Source organism: Microcaecilia unicolor, chromosome 5, assembly GCF_901765095.1.
Source record: "Microcaecilia unicolor chromosome 5, aMicUni1.1, whole genome shotgun sequence".
Lineage (NCBI taxonomy): Eukaryota > Metazoa > Chordata > Amphibia > Gymnophiona > Siphonopidae > Microcaecilia > Microcaecilia unicolor.
In genome coordinates, this window is record NC_044035.1 from 232,083,835 (window position 1) to 232,105,561 (window position 21,727).

The window sequence follows — 21,727 nt, forward strand, 5'->3', positions numbered from 1 at the left end:
ATTAAAGCAGTGTTTCTCTATAGAGGGCTCAGGGCAGCAGATGGCCTATGCGAATCGCTGCCTCTGCTGAGCCCTTGATGGAGAAACACTGTTTAGGGTGGGCGTTTCAGAGACAAGGGGGGTCATTCTGGGGTGGAATCCCTAGGAACATGGCTATGTGGCTGCCCCTGTCTCCTGGCTTAAGGCCGGCCCTGCCTGAAGGAGCACAGGCCCCTCTAGTACACTGAGAACATTTACTGCATATGGTGAGGATCCCCAGGCGTTTCCAGATGAGTCACTCTGAAGTGCCTGTTTATTTAGATATGCAGCCAGCATTGTGAGCACCTCAGGATCTCTTGCACAGCAGAAGGACTTCTACAGTCTATGTTCCAGAAATGCTAAAGATAAACTAATAATCAAGTGTTTTATATCACATTCATTTTTGTTTTAATCGTGACTTGATAAAGAGCATGACTGTTGGGCAGACTGTATGAACTGTTCAGGTTTCTATGTGGCGTCATTTACTATGTTACTATAAAAGTATTATTTGTTTCCTTCTTAGCAGGGGCGTAGCCATGGGTGGGCCTGGGTGGGCCCAGGCCCACCCACTTTTGCCCAAGGCCCACCCAGGAACGGCGCTGTCCCCAATTTGCATCCATTCCCTAGCTGGCTCGCTCCCTTCCCTTCGCTCCCACTCGGCGAGTCCTTCGTTTTGTTTTGTTTTTAATTCTGTAGCGGTGCTTCCAAATTAAGAGCCCCGCCCGCCCGGAAGGTCATCGCTGTGTTTTTCCTCCCTTGTTGCTCCTTTCCCTGTGCTCCCACCTCATTCCGCGAGTCCAGCACCAGTTTTTTTTTCTCCCTGCTTTTGCCGCGGTACTTCTAACTGGCGTGCGTGCGCAGCGATTCACACACACAGGCCGGCTTCAGGGTTCGCTCTTCCGCATCCCGCCCTCTCCGATGCAACTTCCTGTTAGGGCACGATGCACGCGGCAGAGGGAACCTCGGAGCCGGCCCGTGTCTGTGAATTGCTGCGCACGCACGCCAGTTAGAAGCAAGCACCGCGGCAAAAGCAGGGAGAAAAAAAAACTGACTCGCGGAACGAGGTGAGGCACAGGGAAAGGAGCAATAGAAGGGAGGAAAAAGACAGAGATGACCTTCCGGGGGGGGGGGGGGGGGGGAGCGGAGGGAAGGGAGACAAGTGCTGGATCCATGGGGTAGGCTCAGGATGGAGAGAAGGGAGAGGGGTACTGGACATGTGGAGGGGGATCTGGAGGGAAGGGAGACAAGTGTTGCCCTTTGAGAGTGGCTGTAGGGAGAGTGAGTGGCTGCATGGGTGCTGGACATATGGAGGGGGCTGTAAGGAGAGAGGAGCTCGAGCTGTGGGGGAGGGGCTGGAGGGAAAGGGGCTGGAGGGAAGGGAGAGAAGTGCTGGACCCATGGGGGTAGGCTGGAGAGAAGGGAGAGGGGTACTGGACTTGTGGGGGGGGGGGGTCTGGAGGGAAGGGAGAAAGGTGTTGGACCCTTTGGGGGGAGGGGGGAAGAGAGAGAGATGTTGTACTCATGGGAGGCGGCAGCGGTTGACTGGCTGGAAGGAAGAGAGGTGCTGAACCTGGGAGAAGGGAAAGGAAAGAGGTACTGAAGCCAAGGGATGAAAGAACAGGGAGTCAAATACTAAACAAACAGAACAAGTGAGAAAAGGAGGGAGGGCAGGCAAGCCAACTGCGGGCGGGAAAGAGGGAGGGGAGAGAAGCTGGATGGGGAAAGATAGTGGCACAAAGATGGATGGTGAGCATGAAGAGAGAAGAAATGTCAAATGAACAGAAGACCCTAGTGAGAGAGTTAAGAGAAGGCAGTGGTTAGCAGAAATCAGAGCCTGGGATGAACATTATTTGGAGAAAAAAAAAAAGACCAAACAACAAAAGGTAGAAAAATATTTTTATTTTCTATTTTGTGATTAGAATACATCAGACTTGAAATGTACATTCTGCCAAATGTGGTGTTAGATATGGCTGGGGCCCAGGGCAGAAATCTAGGAGGGACCCAAAAGCACATTATCAGGCTGCACCTTCTTCAAGTTCTGGCAGGCTTGGGGCTGTCTCTGGCCAGGAGGCCAAGGGCAGTTGCCCTAGCTGCACTCCTCTAACACCATCCCTGGCATGTGTCATCTTTCTTTTTTTGCACAGTATAGGAGGAAATGCATCTCTTTCTATTTCTCTGGTATTGTACTACATGAAAAGGCTGGCTTCTTGGGATTTCGGTTTAATTGATGTTTATATTTGTGGTCACCTATTCTGTATTTGGCATTTGTGTTCTGTGTGTGTGACCAAGGTATTCTTTTAGTATGAATTTTCTATGTAGCATTCTGTAGTAATTTGGCTTGTTCAGTTTTCCTAATAGATGTTGATATTTTAGGGCATTACTGTAATATTTAGGCCCCTAAAATATCATAGGTAGAATCCTTGTTTTGGGAGCTAGTGCTGAAATGATAGATTTGATCTAGGTTCTGAGTAGCTTGAATTACTTTACACATCTGTTATTGAGATTACACAAGAGATTTGGTGAGTTTTATGGGGAAGTGTCCTAGCCCTGCTCTGCATCCACTGTTGGGGAAGGGCCAGGGGGTTCTGTGGATGCAGAATGTATTTGGCTTCAATACCATATAAGACAGAGCTTCCAAAACTGTGGGGTCACAACTTGAGTGGGCTCTCTATGGTACATTGTTCTGCACCTTCGGGGGGGGGGGGGGGTCACATAATTTTATTTGGCCACTATTATGGGGTTGTGGCCACAAAAGAATTGACAAACCCTGATACAGGAGAAGCATAAATGTGTTGGGGGACCATGGCTCAATGGGGACTGAAGCGTGCAGTCTTTTGGACTTCCCTCTAGCTTCAGGGTGGCCTGCACTGCTACCCTCATTGAAGTTATTGGGAGCGAAGTAGGGGTGGAGCATGGGGTGAGGCAGAGCACGGGTGCATCAGGTGGTGGGTTTTTCTCTTTCAGAAAGTTGGCAACCCTAGTGCCCACCCATCCAACCTGTTGGCCCACCCAAAAATTGCCTTCTGGCTACGCCACTGCTTCTTAGACCTAACAGCAGCATTCGATCTGGTGAATCATTGCTTGCATGTTTAAGTGACTTAGGAATTTCAGGGACTGTATTAGTCTGGTTTTTATCTTATTTAGGACTTTTCAGGTTTTTTTTGATCTGGTGCCTTCTCAGATTTTTTTCATCCTCACATTTGGAGTACCATAGGGCTAAGTACTTTTCACACATTTTTCATTTGTGTGGATGATTAATTGGATGCTGTTGCCAATGACTTGCTAATAATAGATAGAAGTTAAACACTTCAAAAATTGATGCCTTGGTTTTCTCACTTTCATTTATATTCCTTTTCAGTATCTTCCAGTTATATGAGGTACTTCTATTCCTTTACATTGAACAGTTAAAATTCTTGGAGTAATACTTGATAATTCATTTACTTTCACGGACCATATTTCATTCATTGTCGAGAAGCCATTATTTGTCCTCCAACAAATCCATTTACCTTGATCCTTTTTGCAGTGTTATCTCACCTTGTTTGTCGATTCATTCTTTAGTAAAGACCCATTTGGATTACTGCAGTTCTCTACTGCGTGGTACTCCTTAATATCAAGTGAGACAGCTTCAATTGATATAAAATACAACTGTTAAATTGATTCATGAAGTAAAGAGGTTCAATAGCATCACCCTCCTGTTAGTATCAGAAGAGTAGGGTCCAGAGTGCTACTAATTTTCAAAACTTCAACACCTTGTTCACCAAATGTATCATTCTGGGCTACCCTTATTTCTTTATAGGTCTCTCATTCCATGTTCCCCTACTTGTACCCATTGTAAAATCTTATGGTTGTCTCTAGTCATCTCAAAGTTCACTCTTGCGCATCTAGAACAGTGTTTCCCAAGTCGGTCCTGGAGTACCCCCTTGCCAGTCAGGTTTTCAGGATATTTATAATGAATATACATGAGTTGTATTTACATATACTGCCTCCATTATATACAAATCTCTTTCATGTATATTCATTATGGATATCCTGATAACCTGACTGGCAAGGGGGTACTCCAGGACCAACTTGGGAAACGTTGATCTAGAACATAATGTTTCAATGTTGTTGCTCTGACCCTTTGAAATTTGATTCCTTAGCATCAGTAGCAGATGAATCCAGATACTTGTGGGTTGTGACCATCTACCAGCAGGTGGAGCAGAGAGTGCTGAACTGCAGTATCTTATAGGGTGGAATGCTCCTTGGTCAGTTAGTATTCTCCATCTCCAGCAGGTATGCACAAGCTCCTGGTCTCATCCGATGGTGCCTCTTGTTCTGGGTCTCTCAATTCAGTAGAGCTTTGTGGTTCGTGGCTGAGTGGTGCCAGGGTACACCTGGAGGGGCATAATCGAATGGGGCGCCGTCCTTGCAGGATGGCTCCGTGAAGGGGCGGGGAAACCTTTATTATCGAAACAAGATGGGCGTCCATCTTTCATTTCGATAATACGGTCGGGGACACCCAAATCTCAACATTTAGGTCGACCTTAGAGATGATCGTCCTTAGAGGTGGTCATCCCCGGTTTTCGGCGATAATGGAAACCGAGGACGTCCATCTCAGAAACGACCAAATCCAAGCCATTTCGTCGTGGGAGGAACCCACCTGCCAGGACACCAACCGGGCACCCTAGGGGGCACTGCAGTGGACTTCAGAAATTGCTCCCAGAAATTGCATAGCTCCCTTACCTTGTGTGCTAAGCCCCCCAAACCCCCCAAAACCCCACCCCCCACAACTGTACACCACTACCATAGCCCTAAGGGGGTGAAGGGGGGCACCTACATGTTGGTACAATGGGTTTGTGGTGGGTTTTGAAGGGCTCACATTTACCACCACAAGTGTAACAGGTAGGGGGGGGATGGGCCTGGGTCCGCCTGCCTGAAGTGCACTGCACCCAATTAAAACTGCTCCAGGGACCTGCATATGACATTTGAGGCTGGCTAAAAAAAATTTTAAGTTTTTTTTTTTTAAGGGTGGGAGGGGGTTGGTGACCACTGGGAGAGTAGAGGGAGGTCATCCCCGATTCCCTCCGGTGGTCATCTGGTCAGTTCGGGAACATGTTTGAGGCTTGGTCGTAACAAAAAAAAAAAGACCAAGTAAAGTTAGCCAAGTGTTCGTCAGGGACGTCCTTCTTTTTACCATTATCGGCCAAGGACGCCCATTTCTTAAGCTTGCCCCAGTCCCGCATTTGCTATGCCGTGAACTTTGGTCGTCCCCGCGACGAAAAGCAGTTGAGGGCGCCTAAATTCGGCTTTCGATTATGCCGATTTGGGCGACCCTGGGAGAAGGATGCCCATCTCCCGATTTGTGTCGGAAGATGGGCGCCCTTCTCTTTCGAAAATAAGCCTGCTGGTCACCCCAGGTCCCTCCCCCACCCTTCTTCCCTCTCCAGCCCTTCCTCCCTCCATTCTCCTTTCTCACTGAAAAAAAATGGGGCATAATTCTTTAAAGCCCACAGTCTTGGCCGCAGGAGAGATACTGGTTTCCATCAGTGTAAAGGACTTAGTGATGAAGAGGAGGTGAGTGTGCTTCCATCTGGACAGGCAGGACTTCCAACAGCTGGCTATCCCAGGGTGAATATATCTTTACATTTTCTTTCACCTTTGGGTCAGTTGTGGTTTTACTTTTGTTTTCTTTACAATGTCAAAAGTCAAAGAGTGTTAAAGGTTCAACATTTCACAATGGAAACATTGTAGTCTGTAATAGTTTCGGTCCAGCAGGGAGTGTTTCTAACTAGAGAATGACACGGGGACGGGGACCCACAGTAGCTGCGGGGATGGGGACGGGGACAGAGCATGCGAGGACGGGGTGGGGACAGATCCCATGGGGATGAGATGAGGACAGAGCCCGCGGGGATGGGGACAGAGCCCTGGAGGACGGGGACAAACTGTCCCTGTGTCGTTTTCTTCTTTGAAGCCTGTTGATGAACTGGACTGTTATTTATGTTTTAAGTGATGCAGACTACAATATTTAGATTTTTTTGGAAAAACAAGCAAACTTGCTGGCCACAATTAGCAAAATTTGCATGGGGAATCCTGTAAATCCTGCTACCAGCACATCTTCTAAGAACACATCTTCTATTGCAGGAAGGACTGTGGAAGATAGGAGAGCTAGACTGAATCCTGAGATGGTTGATGACTTCTTATTCATCCACAGATTAAAAAATCATAACTTTGTTACATAGGGCATATTTCTTCCCTCTAGGGCATACAGAATGGGTTATATTTTGTACCCCTGGACATTTTAACAGGGTGGATTAGGATTCCTTGGGGTAGTAGAAATCAGCTATTGTTGGGGTTTGAAGGGTAGAGGGTGGTGGTGAGGAGGGTTATTATAGCTGCTCACTGTTATTATTGTTTTCTATTTGTAATTTTTACACAACAGTTGCACAGCATATTGTTCCTTTTTATACTTTAATAAAAAGATTTAAATATAAAATCATAATTGTTTGAGGCTTCTGCAGATCGGGACGGAGACAGAACCTGCAGGGACGGGGTGGGGACGGAGACAGAACCTGTGGGGATGGAGACAAACTTTGTCCCCATGTCATTCTCTCTTTCTAACTCCATGGATCTCAAGGAAGCATGCTTTCGTATTCCCATTTCACCTTTGCAGAGAAGTTTTGTGATTTGCAATCCTTGGAGAACATTATCATTTATGACCATGTCATTCAGACTTTCCACATCACCAAGGACATTTTTTCAAGGTCATGGTAGTAGTGGCAACCTTCATTCATACATATGTACATAAGTAATGCCACACTGGGAAAAGACCAAGGGTCCATCGAGCCCAGCATCCTGTCCACGACAGCGGCCAATCCAGGCCAAGGGCACCAGGCAAGCTTCCCAAACATACAAACATTCTATACATGTTATTCCTGGAATTGTGGATTTTTCCCAAGTCCATTTAGTAGTGGTTTATGGACTTGTCCTTTAGGAAACTGTCTAACCCATTTTTAAACTCTGTAAAGCTAACCGCCTTCACCACATTCTCCGGCAACGAATTCCAGAGTTTAATTATGCATTGGGTGAAGAAACATTTTCTCCGATTTGTATTAAATTTACTAAACTGTAGTTTCATCGCATGCCCCCTAGTCCTAGTATTTTTGGAAAGCGTGAACAGAGAATTCACATCCACCTGTTCCACTCCACTCATTACTTTATATACCGCTATCATGTCTCCCCTCAGCCGTCTCTTCTCCAAGCTGAAAAGCCCTAGCCTCCTTAGTCTTTCTTCATAGGGAAGTCGTCCAAACCCCGCTATCATTTTAGTCGCCCTTCGCTGCACCTTTTCCAATTCTACTATAACTTTCTTGAGATGCGGCGACCAGAATTGAACACAATACTCAAGTTGCAGTCGCACCATGGAGCGATATAACGGCATTATGACATCCTCACACCTGTTTTCCATACCTTTCCTAATAATACCCAACATTCTATTTGCTTTCCTAGCTGCAGCAGCACACTGAGCAGAAGGTTTCAGTGTATTATCGACGACGACACCGAGATCCCTTTCTTGGTCCGTAACTCCTAAAGTGGAATGGATTGCAGGTTCATCCATACTTAGCGATTGGCTGATTTGTGACTCTTCCTATCAAGAGAGTCTGCAAGTTTCATCCAAGACAGCTGCTACTCTTCAGGCCTTAGGACTGGTATTCAATTTCACCAAGAGTCAGTGGTTTCCAACACAAATCTTGGCATATCTGGGAGTGATATTCGACATTGCCTTAGAGAAGACATTTCTTCCTGTTGCTCATCAGCCAAAGATTCACACCCAAGTCAGGTTCTATTCTCCCTACCAGATCTTGGGGTCTGGGAATATGTTCAAGTTCTGGGTGCAATGGCCTCTATCTTTGACATTCTTCCATGGGACAGATTCCACATCGCACCACTTCATGGGTTCTTCTCAGCTGTTGGTTTCCATCTCTCTTGGACCCTCCAAGCCAAACTCAGCCTCATCTGGTGGATTCAGTTCAGCCTTCATCTGACAGTTCAGAAGTTCTGTCTGTCTGTCTGTCTCTCTCTCTCTCTGCAGACAGCTATCTGCAGCTTGTATGCTGCTAGTTCTGTCTGTCTGTCTCTCTCTCTCTCTCTCTCTGCAGACAGCTATCTGCAGCTTGTATGCTGCTAGGGTGTGCCTTAGCTGGGTGCAACAGATTTCAGATTCCTTATAGAAGTCCAACAGTCAACCTCCTGAATAGCCAGATGTGGAGACAGGGCTAGCATATTTGGCAGATTCCTTGTATGACTTGATTTGGGCATCAACTAAGCAGGTGTTTTTGGTGGTCACAGCCTGATGTTTGCTGTGGTTGCGCCACTGGGTAGCAGATGCAGCTTCAAACAGCGGCTAGTTAAGCTCTCTTCAAGGGCAAGCTGTTGGTGAGGATTTGGCGAAGTTGGTGAAAGATCTGGGTGACTTACTCAGCTCTGAGTGATTCAAAGACTCAGTGTCTTCCTGAAGACATGTCTAAATGTTCTTTCCGGTCGGGTCAGGCCCACCCTCATTTTATAGATACAGGCACAATACAACACGAATAAATTCACCGCTATAAACACACCAAAACTAAATCTTCCAATCTCAGAAACTTTAAAGATCCTTGGAGTTACTATTGACCGCCACCTAACACTTGAAACCCACGCAAATAACACAACCAAAAAGATGTTCTACTGCATGTGGAAACTGAAACGAATAAAACCATTCTTCCCAAGATCCGTCTTCCGAAGCCTAGTGCAATCACTTGTGCTCAGCCACCTGGACTACTGCAACTCACTATACACAGGTTGTAAGGAACAATTACTGAAGAAGCTCCAAACAGCCCAGAACACAGCAGCCAGACTCATCTTCGGGAAACCAAAATACGAAAGTGCGAAACCCTTACGAGAGAAGCTACACTGGCTCCCACTCAAGGAACGCATCACTTTTAAAGTATGCACACTAGTCCACAAAATTATTCATGGTGAAGCCCCAGCCTACATGTCTGACCTAATAGACCTACCACCCAGAAACGCTAAAAGATCATCCCGAACCTTCCTAAACCTCCACTTCCCTAACTGCAAAAGCATAAAATACAAAGTGCTGCACGCGTCAACCTTTTCTTATATGAGTACACAATTCTGGAACAAACTACCACGAAATCTGAAAATGATCCACGAATTAACCAAATTCCGCAAACTACTAAAGACCCATCTTTTTGAAAAAATATATCGAAAGGATCAAAACACATGAAGTCCACACACACTGTTAGCAATGCATCAATACATCCTCTTCCGTACTTCTATCCCCCGCAATCTTACATGCTTAAACCTATTCTACAGGTAAAAAACAGAAAATATCGGTGTTCTTCTATTGTTTTGTTGTCCTTTGCCATTGTTTTATTCTCTTTAACAATACAGGGACTTGTTTTAATTTAACACCTCATAATGTAACCATAATTATGTTGTAACAGATTGTACTTCCATCAATACAATGTATTGTAAGCCACAATGAACCCGCAAATAGGTGGGAAAATGTGGGATACAAATGTAATAAATAATAATAATAATAATTGTCCAAGGCAACCTAGTTTTAATCAAAGATCCAGGTATCTGTCCAAGCAGGGTTTCGGAACTCCAGACTTTGTCCTGTTGAGATACTCCGGATTTCTTCTGAAGGGTTGACAAGGCACACAGTCCTGTCTTTTCTTCTTAACATGGTTTCTGCCTTTCATCTTGGCCTTTGTTTCTTTGCGCTTCCTTGATGTTCGCCTTGTGCTCCTACACTATTTGGAAATGACCAGCGAGTTCCATTGGTCAGATCAGTTGTTCGTGCTTGGCTCAGGACTTGAGAAAGGTAATGCGGCTTCCAAAACCACGTACGCTCGCTGGGCCAAGAATGTTATCGCGTCCACATATTTACTAGCTGGTAAACCACTTCCGGCTGGATTCTGGGCACCTTCTACCCAAGCTATCATGACTTCCTGGGTGGAAGCCTGTCTCTTCTCCCTGGAGGAAATATATAGAGCAGTGACATGGTCTTTCTTGCATATCTTCTCCAGACACTACTGTTTGGATGTCTGTGCTCGGTCGGATGCATCTTTTGGAGTATCTGTGCTATTCGCAGGAGCTTCAGGTTCCCACCCTATTTCAGGACTGCTTTGCTACATCCCAGAAGGCTCTGGATTCATCTGCTGTTGACGCTAAGGAATGAAAAATTATCTCTTACCTGATAATTTTCTTTCCTTTAGTCGCAGCAGATGAATCCAGAGGCCCACCCTGTTTTTCGGACTGTTCCTATCGGTTAGTTCTCTCTGTTGGAACTTGTTGCTGCATTTTTGTATTTTAGATGGACTGTTGTAATTGGTTTACGTGTTTGCAGTCCTTGGTTTAGCACTTTTCTCTGTGGGGAAGAAGAAGTGTTGTAATTCTGTTTTCTTCTGCTTTATTATGAGAAATACTAACTGACCAAGGAGCATTCCATCCTATAAGACACTGCAGTTAAGCACTCTCTATGACCACTTGCTGGTAGATGCCCACAACCCTCAAGTGTTTGGATTCATCTGCTGTGACTAAAGGAAAGAAAATTATCAGGTAAGAAATTTTTGTTCCATCAGAACTTCAACAAATTCAAAGCTATACTAAATTCACATCTTTTTGTAAAGGCGTTCCCTTTTACTCAAAATTGATTTGAATCTTAGTCCTGCAAGTGTTTGTGACTCTGTGGTCAGCAAATTATCACTTCTTTTCATATATTTCCTTTTTACACCTTCCCTTCCTTATGTTTCAGCATAATTTTAGACATATCTCTTCACTGTGATTTTATCTTTGATTGTAACTTAGGAACCCCTTTGTGTGTGCCTTTTCCCCATATTATGATATTTATTTTTTTATGTAAATAACTTATATAATTCATTTTATAAGTGGTATATTAAATAAAATTGCGAGGTAAAAAAAATTAAATGCAGGTTGGTTGGATCACTAGATGACCGAGAGATAAAAGAAGGACAAGACCACAGTAGAAGAACTAAAATTATTTGTTGGGTGTCAAAATATTTAATCACTCTGACTTCAAAGGTCTTAGGTTCCCAACAGAGACTCAAAAAGAAGAGAGTGGCACACATCCTTGCAATATATCCAGCTGCAAACGATGCCAAAACATTTCACAAGATCCCACAGTCATTCACAAAGGAAAAATATTCAACATAAAGGAATCCTTTACATGCTCATCTTCCAATGTGGTATACATCATTCAGTGTAAAAAATGTGACGAAGGGTGCTGTATTGGAGAAACAAGCCAGATGCTAAAGAAGAGATTTAATTTATATAGACATCATATGAAAAATGCCAGTACCAACCAGGATGTCACCTCTGTGGGGCAGCACTTTACAAAACCAGAACATTGTACCAGTGATTTTATAGAATACTAAAAAGTAACTTTAAAACAATACAGGAATGTAAGACCTTTGAAGTCAGAATGATTAAATATTTTGACACCCACCAGACAGGACTTAACAAAGATCTGGGTTTTCTAGCCCATTATGAATGATAAAATTCTACTGCTTTGTCACCCTCATCACCATGCATATCTCTCTGTCCTTCATCCACCCGGCCCTCCCTGTCTCTCACCTAATCCACCCCATCCTGTTAGACTGTCACTGAAATGCTCTGATGTTTCACTTATATGTATTGTTATTTATCAACATTTGCTTATTTCTGATTTGATGAAGCAAGGGCTACCTTTGAAAGCTAATCAATAAAAAAGGTATTTTCTTTTTTTTTCTGTTTTATTTTATTCTATTTCTATTGATTACCTATAAAAGTAGACTAACACGGCTACCACATCTCTCTACTCAGGATTTAAAAAAAAGGAAGGCCCAACACAATATAGAGGAAATATAGATTCAAAATTAACCAAGGAAAAAATCCACCATATCACTAATTATATATCTAACAGTGATATTTAGATATATATAATGTGCTCATTTGTTTTTATCGGACTGTCACTGACCAAATAGGTCTTAACATGTCTTTTTCGTTTTATTCATCACAAATGTTTTTATAAACATTTTTCTAAAATTTTTCATTGTGGCAGTCATGCTCAGTTTCCAAAAATAGTACACTTCAACATTGTATGGAAAAGTTTCACTTAGCCTTAATGCAGCATTTTGGGTCAGTGACAGTCTGATGAAAACAAATGAGCACATCTCTCTATATAAAAGGCAGAACCAACGTTCTATGAAGCCTCCAGCCGGAAGTGTGAAGGGGGCGAGATATCCGGTTTCCCTATGAGTGTCTGCCCCGCCCTCTCTATAACACAGTCAGTGAAGGAAAACAGCAGAGCACGAAATCAAATCGCTGGCTCTGTAACAGTGAAGGTCTCAGAGGGGGGAGGGGAGAGAGGCCAGAGGGCAGGGACACACACACTCCCACATGCACACAGAAGAAAACATTGCTAGCCCCCGTTTCATTTGCATCAGAAATGGGGCTTTTTTACTAGTCTCTATTTAAAATGCACCTCCAACATTCTAATGAAGCCTCACTCTCCCAACGTTCTAAAAGTGAAGTGGCTAAGATTGATTTTGCGCAATGAGAGGTGAAGTGGCTAAGATCGATTTTGCTACATGAGTGCCCCGCCCACGCGTTACAACGTGATGACGTCGAGGGTGGAGCAATGACACCCAATCGCATCGCTCACCCTATTTTGACACGTTGGGATGAAGGAGTATCTGTCCAACTCTCTGTGTATGCGTCTGACATCAGACGCACGCACAGAAACTTCAACAGATGCTCATTCAACAAGGAACGCCCCGCAGCCGAGAACAGAAGTTTGGCTCCGTCAGCAGAGGTATGCAGAGGCTTCGGGGGAGGTTTTCCGGCGAAAAGGGTGGTGTCCACAGGGTCGCGCCACGGGAGGGGTGGGGCCCAGGGGGCAGTAACGCAAAGGGGGGTGTTTAAATCAGAGGGAGGGGGGAGTATGCCACTCGGGAGGGGCGTGAAAGGGGCCTTGAACTGGGAGGGAGGGGGGTCTGCAACTCGGGAGGGGGCTCCGGAACTCACAAGGGAGGAAGAGAGGGAGGGACGGAGGGGGGTCTGCAGGGAGGGAGGGACGGAGGGGGGTCTGCAGGGAGGGAGGGACGGAAGGGGGTCTGCAACTTGGAAAGAAGGAAGGAAGGGAGGGAGTGAGGATGGGTGGGAATTTACCTTGCTAGCGCCCGTTTCATTGCGTTTCGAAACGGGCCTTTTTTACTAGTTAAATATATTTAAATATCACTGTTAAATATATAATTGGTGATATATTTTGTTAGTCTGAGGGATTTTTAGTTTTGATCTTTAAATAAAGAACAGACAGATTTTCAGGATTGCAAATTATCACTGTCAACTGCTGAGCATGTTGTAAATAGGAACAACAAACATTGTTTGAAATGTCTGTATGCAAATGCCAGAAACCTGAGAAATTAGATGGGAGAGTTAGAATATGCTGCACTAAATGAAAAGATAGATATAATAGGCATCTCTGAGATCTGGTGGAAGGAAGATAACCAATGGGGCAGTCATACCAGGGTACAAATTATATCACAGTGATAGGTTGGATTGAATTGGGGTGACAGGGTAGCATTATACATTAAGTAGGGCCTTGAATCGAATAGACTAAAAATTCTGCAGGACATAAAACACAACTTGGAATCTCCATGGATAGAAATTCCATGTGCAAAAGGGAAAATGATAGTGATAGGAGTGTACTACTGTCCACCTGTCCAGGATGAACAGACAGATGTAGAAATGTTATCAGAAATTAGGGAGGCTAACAAACTGGGTAACAAAACAATAAAGGGTGATTTCAATTACCATGATACTGACTGAGTAAGTGTAACATTAGGACATGCTAGGAAATTAAAATCCCTTGATGAAATCAAGGACTGCTTTATCGAGCAGCTGGTTCAGGAACCAAAAAGAGGGGGAACAATTCAAGACCTAGTCCTTAGTGGAGCACATGATCATGATACATAAGGTAATGAGGCTGTGCCCACTTGCTAACAATGATCATAACATGATCAGATTTGATATATAGGAAATCAAATATGTTAGCATTTAACTTTCAAAAAGAAGACTATGATAAAATGAGGAGACTGGTTAAAAAAAAAAAACCCTCAGAAACTAGGAGGAGCATTTGAAAGGTCAAAAATTTACATCAGGCATGGATGCTATTCCAAAATTCCATCCTGGAAGGCCAGACCAGATATTTTCTGTGTATTAAAGAAAGAAGAAGGAAGGCCACACGACAGCCGGCATGGTTAAAAAGTGAGGTGAAGGAAACTATTAAAGCTAAAAGGAAATCCTGCAGAAAATGAAAGAAGGATCCATAGTAGGAAACAGCTAGGGAATGACAAGTCAAATGCAAAACGCTGATAAGGAAGGCAAAGAGAATCTTTGAAAAGAAGATTGTGTTGGAGGCAAAAACATATAGTAAAAACTTTTTGTAGGTATACAAGAAGCAAGAAGCTGGTAAAAGAATCGGTTGGACCACTGGATGATTGAGGGGTTAAAATGTGCACTTGGGGAAGACAAAGCCAGAGCAGAGGGATTAAATGAATTGTTTGCTTTGGTTTTCACCGAGGAAGATTCTGAAACACATCTCTGTAAACCTGGAAGATGTAATGGAGCAGTTTGACAAATTGAAGAGTAGCGAATCGCCTGGACTGGATGGTATACTCATAGAATTGAAAAATGAACTTGCAGCGGTATTGTTTAGTAATATATAATTTATCTTTAAAATCAAACATGGTACCAGAAGATTGGAGGGTGACCAGCATAATGCCAGAGGTGATCTAGGAAATTATAGACCAGTGAGCCTGATGTCGGTACTGGGCAAAATGGTTGCGACTATTATAAAGAACAAAACTACAGAGCATATGCATAAGCATGGATTAATGAGACAAAGCCAACATGGATTTAGTGAAGGGCAATCTTGTCTCATAAAACTACTGCATTTCTTTGAAGGAGTGAATAAACATGTGGATAAAGGTGAATGGTGATATTGTGTATCTGGATTTTAAAAAGACATTTGATAAAGTACCTCATGAAAGACTCCTGAGGAAATTAGAGAGTTATGGGATAGGAAGTAATGTCCTATTGTGGATTAAAATCTGGTTAAAAGATAGAAAACAGAGAGTAGGGTTAAATGGTCTGTATTCTCAATGGAGAAGAGTAGATAGTGGGGGTTCCCCAGGGGTCTGTGCTGGGGCCGCTGCTTTTTAACATATTTATAAATGATCTAGAGATAAAAATAGCTACTGAGGTAATTAAAGTTGATGATGACACAAAGTTGTTCAAAGTTGTTAAACTTCAAGAAGACCTTTTCCAGACTGGGAGACATGGAGGGGCATAATCGAACAGGGTGCCCCCAAGTTTTCCCCCAGTGGTCACTAACCCCCTCCCACCCTAAAAAAAAAAATTAAGTATTTTTTCCAGCCTCTATGCCAGCCTCAAATATCATACCCAGCTCCATGACAGCAGTATGCAGGTCCCTGGAGCAGTTTTAGTGGGTTGCGCAGTGCACTTCAGGCAGGCAGGCCCAAGCCCATACCCCCTACCTGTTAAACTTGTGGTGGTAAATGTGAGCCCTCCAAAACCCACCACAAACCCACTGTACCCACATCTAGGTGCCCCCCTTCATCCCTAAGGACTATGGTAGTGGTGTACAGTTGGGGGGGGGGGGGGGGGGCTCAACACACAAGGTAAGGGAGCTATACACCTGGGAGCTTTTTCTGAAGTCTACTCCAGGGACCTGCATACTGCTGTCATGGAGCTGGGTATGATATTTGAGGCTGGCATAGAGGCTGGAAAAAATACTTAATTTTTTTTTTTAGGGTGGGAGGGGGTTAGTGACCACTGGGGGAGTAGGGGGAGGTAATCCCTGATTTCCTCCGGTGGTCATCTGGTCATTTAGGGCACATTTTTGTGGCTTGGTCATTAAAAAAAAGGACTAAGTAAAGTCGGCCAAGTGTTCGTCAGGGACGCCCTTCTTTTTTCTATTATCGGCCGAGGACGCCCATGTGTTAAGCATGCCCCAGTCCCACCTTCGCTACGCTTCCGACACACCCCCGGGAACTTTGGTTGTCCCTGTGACTGAAAGCAGTTGAGGACGCCGAAAATTGGCTTTCGATTATGCTGATTTGGGCGACCCTGGGAGAAGGACGCCCATCTCCCGATTTGTGTCAAAAGATGGGAGTCCTTCTCTTTCGAAAATGAGCCCATAAGCATCGAAATGGCAGAAGATGTTTAATGTGAGCAAGTGCAAAGTGATGCATGTGGGAAAAAGGAACCCATGATGCAAAGTTCCACATTAGGAATCACCATCCAGGAAAAGAATCTATGCATCATCGTTGATACGTTGATACCCTCTGCTCACTGTGCAGCTTTGACTAACAAAGCAAATAGAATGTTAGGAATGATTAGAAAAGGAATGGAAAACAAAAATGAGAATGTTATAATGCGTTTGTATAGCTCCATGGTGTGACCCCAGCTTGAATACTGTGTGCAATTCTGGTCACTGCATCTAAAAAAAGAATTAGCGGAATTAGAAAAGGTACAGAGGAAGGTGACAAAAATGATAAAGGAGAATGGGACAATTTCCTTATGAGTAAAGGCTAAAGCGACTTGGGCTGTTCAGTTTGGAGAAGAGATGGATGAGGGGAAATATGATAGAGGTCTATAAAATACTGAGTGGGAATGGAACTGGTGGAGGTGAATCACTTGTTTACTCTTTCTAAAAATACTAGTAGGGGGCATGCAGTGAAGGGAAAGGGAAATGGGACTTGATATACCACCTTTCTATGGTTTTTGCAACTGCATTCAAAGCGGTTTACTTAGTATGGAGTGGAGGAGTGGCCTAGTGGTTAGGGTGGTGGACTTTGGTCCTGGGGAACCGAGGAGCTGAGTTTGATTCCCACTTCAGGCACAGGCAGCTCCTTGTGACTCTGGGCAAGTCACTTAACCCTCTATTGCCCCATGTAAGCCGCATTGTGCCTGCCATGAGTGGGAAAGCGCGGGGTACAAATGTAACAAAAAATAAAATAAAAATATACAGGTACTTATTTGTACCTGGGGCAGTGGAATGGTAAGTGACTTCCCAGAGTCACAAGGAGTTGCAGAGGGAAACAAACCCAGTTCCCCAGGATCAAAGTCTGCTGCACTAACCACTAGGTTGCTCCTTCACTCCGTTTACTAAGTAGTAAATTTAAAAGAAGCTGGAGAAAATATTTTTTCACTCAATGTGTAATTAAACTCTGGAATTTGTTGACAGAGAATGTGGTAAAAGCAGTTATGGTTTTAAAAAGGTTTGAATAATTTCTTAAAAGAAAAGTTCATAAACCATTATTAAGGTGGACTTGGGAAAATCCACTTCTTATTTCTAGTTGAAGCAGCAGGATAAAGTCAGTTTTTAATGTTCTGGGATCTAGCCAGGTGCTTGAGACCTGGATTGGCCGCTGTTGGAAACAGGATACTGGGCTTGATGGACCTTCAGTTTGTCCCAGTATGGCAACACTTATGTTCTTATGAAAAATATTCTGTAATGTGACTCAAAAAAGCTTAATTTAACAAAAACAAAGGACACTAAACAGCCATACTGTGTATTTTAGACTGAAGAGGACCAAAAGTACCAGCTAAGGCAGCCTTCTCAACGGGTGCTGGGTTCTGTGTTCCACTCATCTATAATACTGCTGTTTTAACCACGTTCAATTTCAACAAATGATCTGTCATCTGAGATAATTTTCCCAAAATACAGGTCCATATAGACCAATGTCAGCTGTAAAGAAGTAGAAACCAGAAACAAAATTTGAACATCATCTGCATATATATATAAAACAACCCTATCTCCTGAAGTAAAACGCCCAAAGAGCTGAAGAAGACATTAAAAAGAATCGGAGAGAGGGTGGATCCCTGTGTGACCCCCCCACAACCAGGCAACTTCTTCAGCATTCTAATGGAATAGGCCCAGTTTTAAAAAAAAACCTTTAAATACATGAAAGAACAGCACCTTACAAGCCTATATGATCTAATTTTAACAGGAGCAAATCATGGTCAGCTAAATTAAAAGCAGATGTTAAGTCCAGTTGCATCAAAAAGACAAACCTGCCTTTATCAATATGTATTCTAAGTTTGGATAGTAAAGTTAAAAACAGGTTTCTGTGCTTTGCATTTTTCTAAATCCCATTTGCCTGGGATCTAATTCATTAAGAGAGATATTTTTGATAAAACATCTAAGTCCGATTTTGGACGTTTTACTAAAAACATCGAAAAATCGAGTGGCGAACATAGACTTTTATGAACCTGAGAAACATCTGTCTTTTTTGGCTCAAAAATTGCATTTTCCTAGACGTTTTGTGCTCAGTGCGTTTTTCTTTTGGGACTCTTGTGGGGGATAAAACAACATTAAAAAAAAACCAGCCATTGGGGTGTGTGGGGGCCATCATTCTTAGTAGACTGGCCACACAGACATCCCAGCAGAGCAGTGGGGCAGTCTGGAGGGCACTGTTGTGGACTTAAAGGTACCAGGTAAACATCTCACTTTAGCCCCCTTAAATTGTATGGTGAGCCCTCCAGGAGCAGAGAAAAACTTACTGTACCTCACTGTACACCACTACAATAGCCCATAAGCTTACAGGTGCCACCTATATATAGGTACAGTAGGTATTTTGTGGAAGGCTCACATGGCCCATCACAAGGGTACCAGTTAGTGTGGAATATGGGCTTGGGTTCTCTTCTCTACAGCCCACTGCACTGACCACTAGGCTACTCCTGGGACCTGCCTTCTTGCTCTGACAAGAATGGTCATCATATCTGAAGCTGTCGTTGAATCCGGTGTATGCTGTCGCATCTTAGGGGGTGTGGTGTGTAGCCTGGGGGCTGCTGCGTATGTGGTCAGAAAAGTGCACAAAACGGAGGAATCCTGTTTTAAGTATTTTTAGGCTTATTCCCTTTAAAAGAGGTTTGACTGCAATTCCCAGAAGGCTATGAATTCTGACTTCCAGGAGGGCTGAGCTCAGAGACTGGGAAGCTGCTGACTCATCAGGCTTCCAACTAGGCTAATTAGGAATTCCTTTCTGGAATGTGAAGGTGGAATTTAAAAGGAAGGTTGTTAGTTTTGAGAGTGAGATGCACCTAAAGGGAAAGCAGCACTCCAGGGTTCTAGAGAGGCTCTGGGAGAGGGCTTTCTGAGGTTAAAGGGCAAATCATGGCTCAAACCTGTCAGTTCACAGCCATGCCTGTAGTGGGGAAAGGGAACCCTTCCCACTAAGGGGTGGAAACCAAGATTGGCAATTCTTTGTTGTAGAAAGAGCCCCAGCCTGGTGAGCAAAGAGAAGGGGGGTTAGTGTTCCAGTGGGTGACTGAAGAGAAGGTTCAGTGCTTGGGATGAGGGAGCAGGATTCCTTGAGGCTAGGAATCAGTCTAGTGGTTGAAACAGGAGGGTTCAAGCTGTAACAGGGAACAAGGAGCTAAGTTTTGGGGTTGAAGTTCCACTCAACCCAGAGAAGCTCCATGAGTTAGGGTAAGTTTGCAGATGGTTCTTTGTTTTTGCTCTCCTGAATGATGTGGTAAAGGGAGAGGAGTCAGATGTATGGAAATCTGTGGGAACAAAGGTACAGAGAATACCCTGATCTGGATAGCGTAGTTAGGGAAGGGCTAGTGGAAAAGCAGAAATCCCACAGCTGTTTCATGTGATGAAAGAATGGTGTTTGTTCTGGTTATGTGTTAGCACAGTGAGAGGAAGGGCTAGTAGGAAAAGCCAAAACCCCTGTAGCTAATATAAAGGGTGAAAATAAAATGGTGTTTAACCCTGAGTTGGGGATAGAGTCACTTATTAAGAAACACTCCATAACCACTTGGATGGTTGAAAAGGAATGTGATTTGATTCTTATTATGAATGATATGGGGGAAAGGCCCCATTGATTGCTTGTTTGTAAAGTGAGCCATGCTTATTTGTGCTGTATAGGACCTGTGGGAAAACCTGGATTCTGAGTTTGAGCCAGGTCATGTAGGAGAAGGAATATGGATATGCAGAAAAGGTCCTATTGATTACTTGTTTGTAAAGTAAGCTGTGCTTAGAGCTATGCTATATAAGACCATTAAGAAAACCTGGCCTAGATTGTGTGTATGAGCAAGGTCAGGCAGATGATTTAAGTAAGAGCTTGCAGGAATATGTGGAATATATTTTTATGATGAAGCTTGTGTGATATGCTGTTTAGTTCAGATGTATTAAAGAACCTGCATCTTACTGAATGGTCTTAGTTTGTATCTCATGGTGGCCAGCCCAAAGGTGGAGGAAGGCTTCCCAGAGTAGAGGATAAAAGCCTTATCCATAGGGCCAGAAGGGGGCGCCTCAGCGGGAGATATCACAGGGGATGGGAGGGGTTCTGTGACTACAGGGGGGAGTAAGAGGGGGTTATGCTTTAATCTCTCCAATAGTCATTTGGTCATGTAGGGTACCTTTGGTCACTTACTCATGATTGAAACAGGTCTAGCCAAAAACATCTTGGTGCTAGATATTTTCATTTTGTTTCATTATTGCAGAAAAATGTCTGTCTTTTAGTACCGCCCATGTTCCACCCAAAACATGCCCCCTTGAAATTTGGACAAACTGGAGAAAAATGTCTAAAATCGGAGTGTCAAAAATCATTACGGACATTTTTGAGAGAAATACATCCATCTACCGTCTTATCACATTTTTGGCCCTTCTTTGGTTTTGTTTTGAAAATGAGCCTCTTAACCTGTCCAGATACTCCTGTAGTTGCACTGCCACCAAAGATTCTGTAGTTTTTGCTAAGAATGGTATACTGGCCATTGGTCAACAAGTTGGAGCAACTGGACACAGATTTAAAAAAATCCTTAAATAAAGGTGTTAAAACAATGGAGCCAACATCAGAAGGAAAGGACCCATTCGCAAACATTCAAGATGAAGCTAGAATATGGTAGATTTAAAACAAACAGGAGAAAGTTTTTCTTTACTCAGCGTGTAGTTAGACTCTGGAACTCGTTGCCAGAGAATGTAGTGACAGCAGCTGGCCTTACGGAATTTAAAGGGGGTTTGGACAGATTCCTGAGGGGAAAGTCCATTGAACATTATTAATTTTTTTTTTTTTTTTTGGGGGGGGGGGGGGGGGGGGTTGCCAGGTTCTTGAAGCCTGGATTGGCCGCTGTCAGAGACAGGATGCTGGGCTTGATGGACCCTTGGTCTTTTCCCAGTATGGCGGTACTTATGTAAGTTAAGAAGGTTTGCAACCAAACAAGGCCCTCTGGAGACAAAGAACTCAACATAAATGTAGGACACGGGCCCAAAACACAAGAACTTTTAGCTAGTTCCTCTGTTGTGACAGGTGAGAATGTAGTCCAAATACAGTCTGCTATCACAACCTCATCATCTCGTGGGATTGCTATCCATTCCCTTCCAAAGCTATGATCATTCTGATTCTAAAATGAATGATGCATAGACACACATTTATGATGGAAATAGCCAAATCATTAGCCAAAGGATACTTAAGCACTGTCCAACAAGGAGTACTAAACAAGGATTGAACAATAGAAAACAATTTCCAGGATTCATTTGAAACCGTAGCAATCTTATTCAAACTTCATCTAATATAATAAAACGCACCGTGAACGTTCTAATGAGGACAACGTTCTGAAGTCACTAAAACACTCC

At 43.7% G+C, this 21,727-nt stretch overlaps 1 protein-coding gene across 6 annotated transcripts in view; it reads left to right on the forward strand.

Annotated features, from left to right (window-relative positions):
* Positions 1-21,727, forward strand: part of DCAF6 (DDB1 and CUL4 associated factor 6) — a 540,954-nt gene that overhangs the window by 113,288 nt on the left and 405,939 nt on the right. The gene's annotated exons all lie outside the window — the stretch shown is intronic.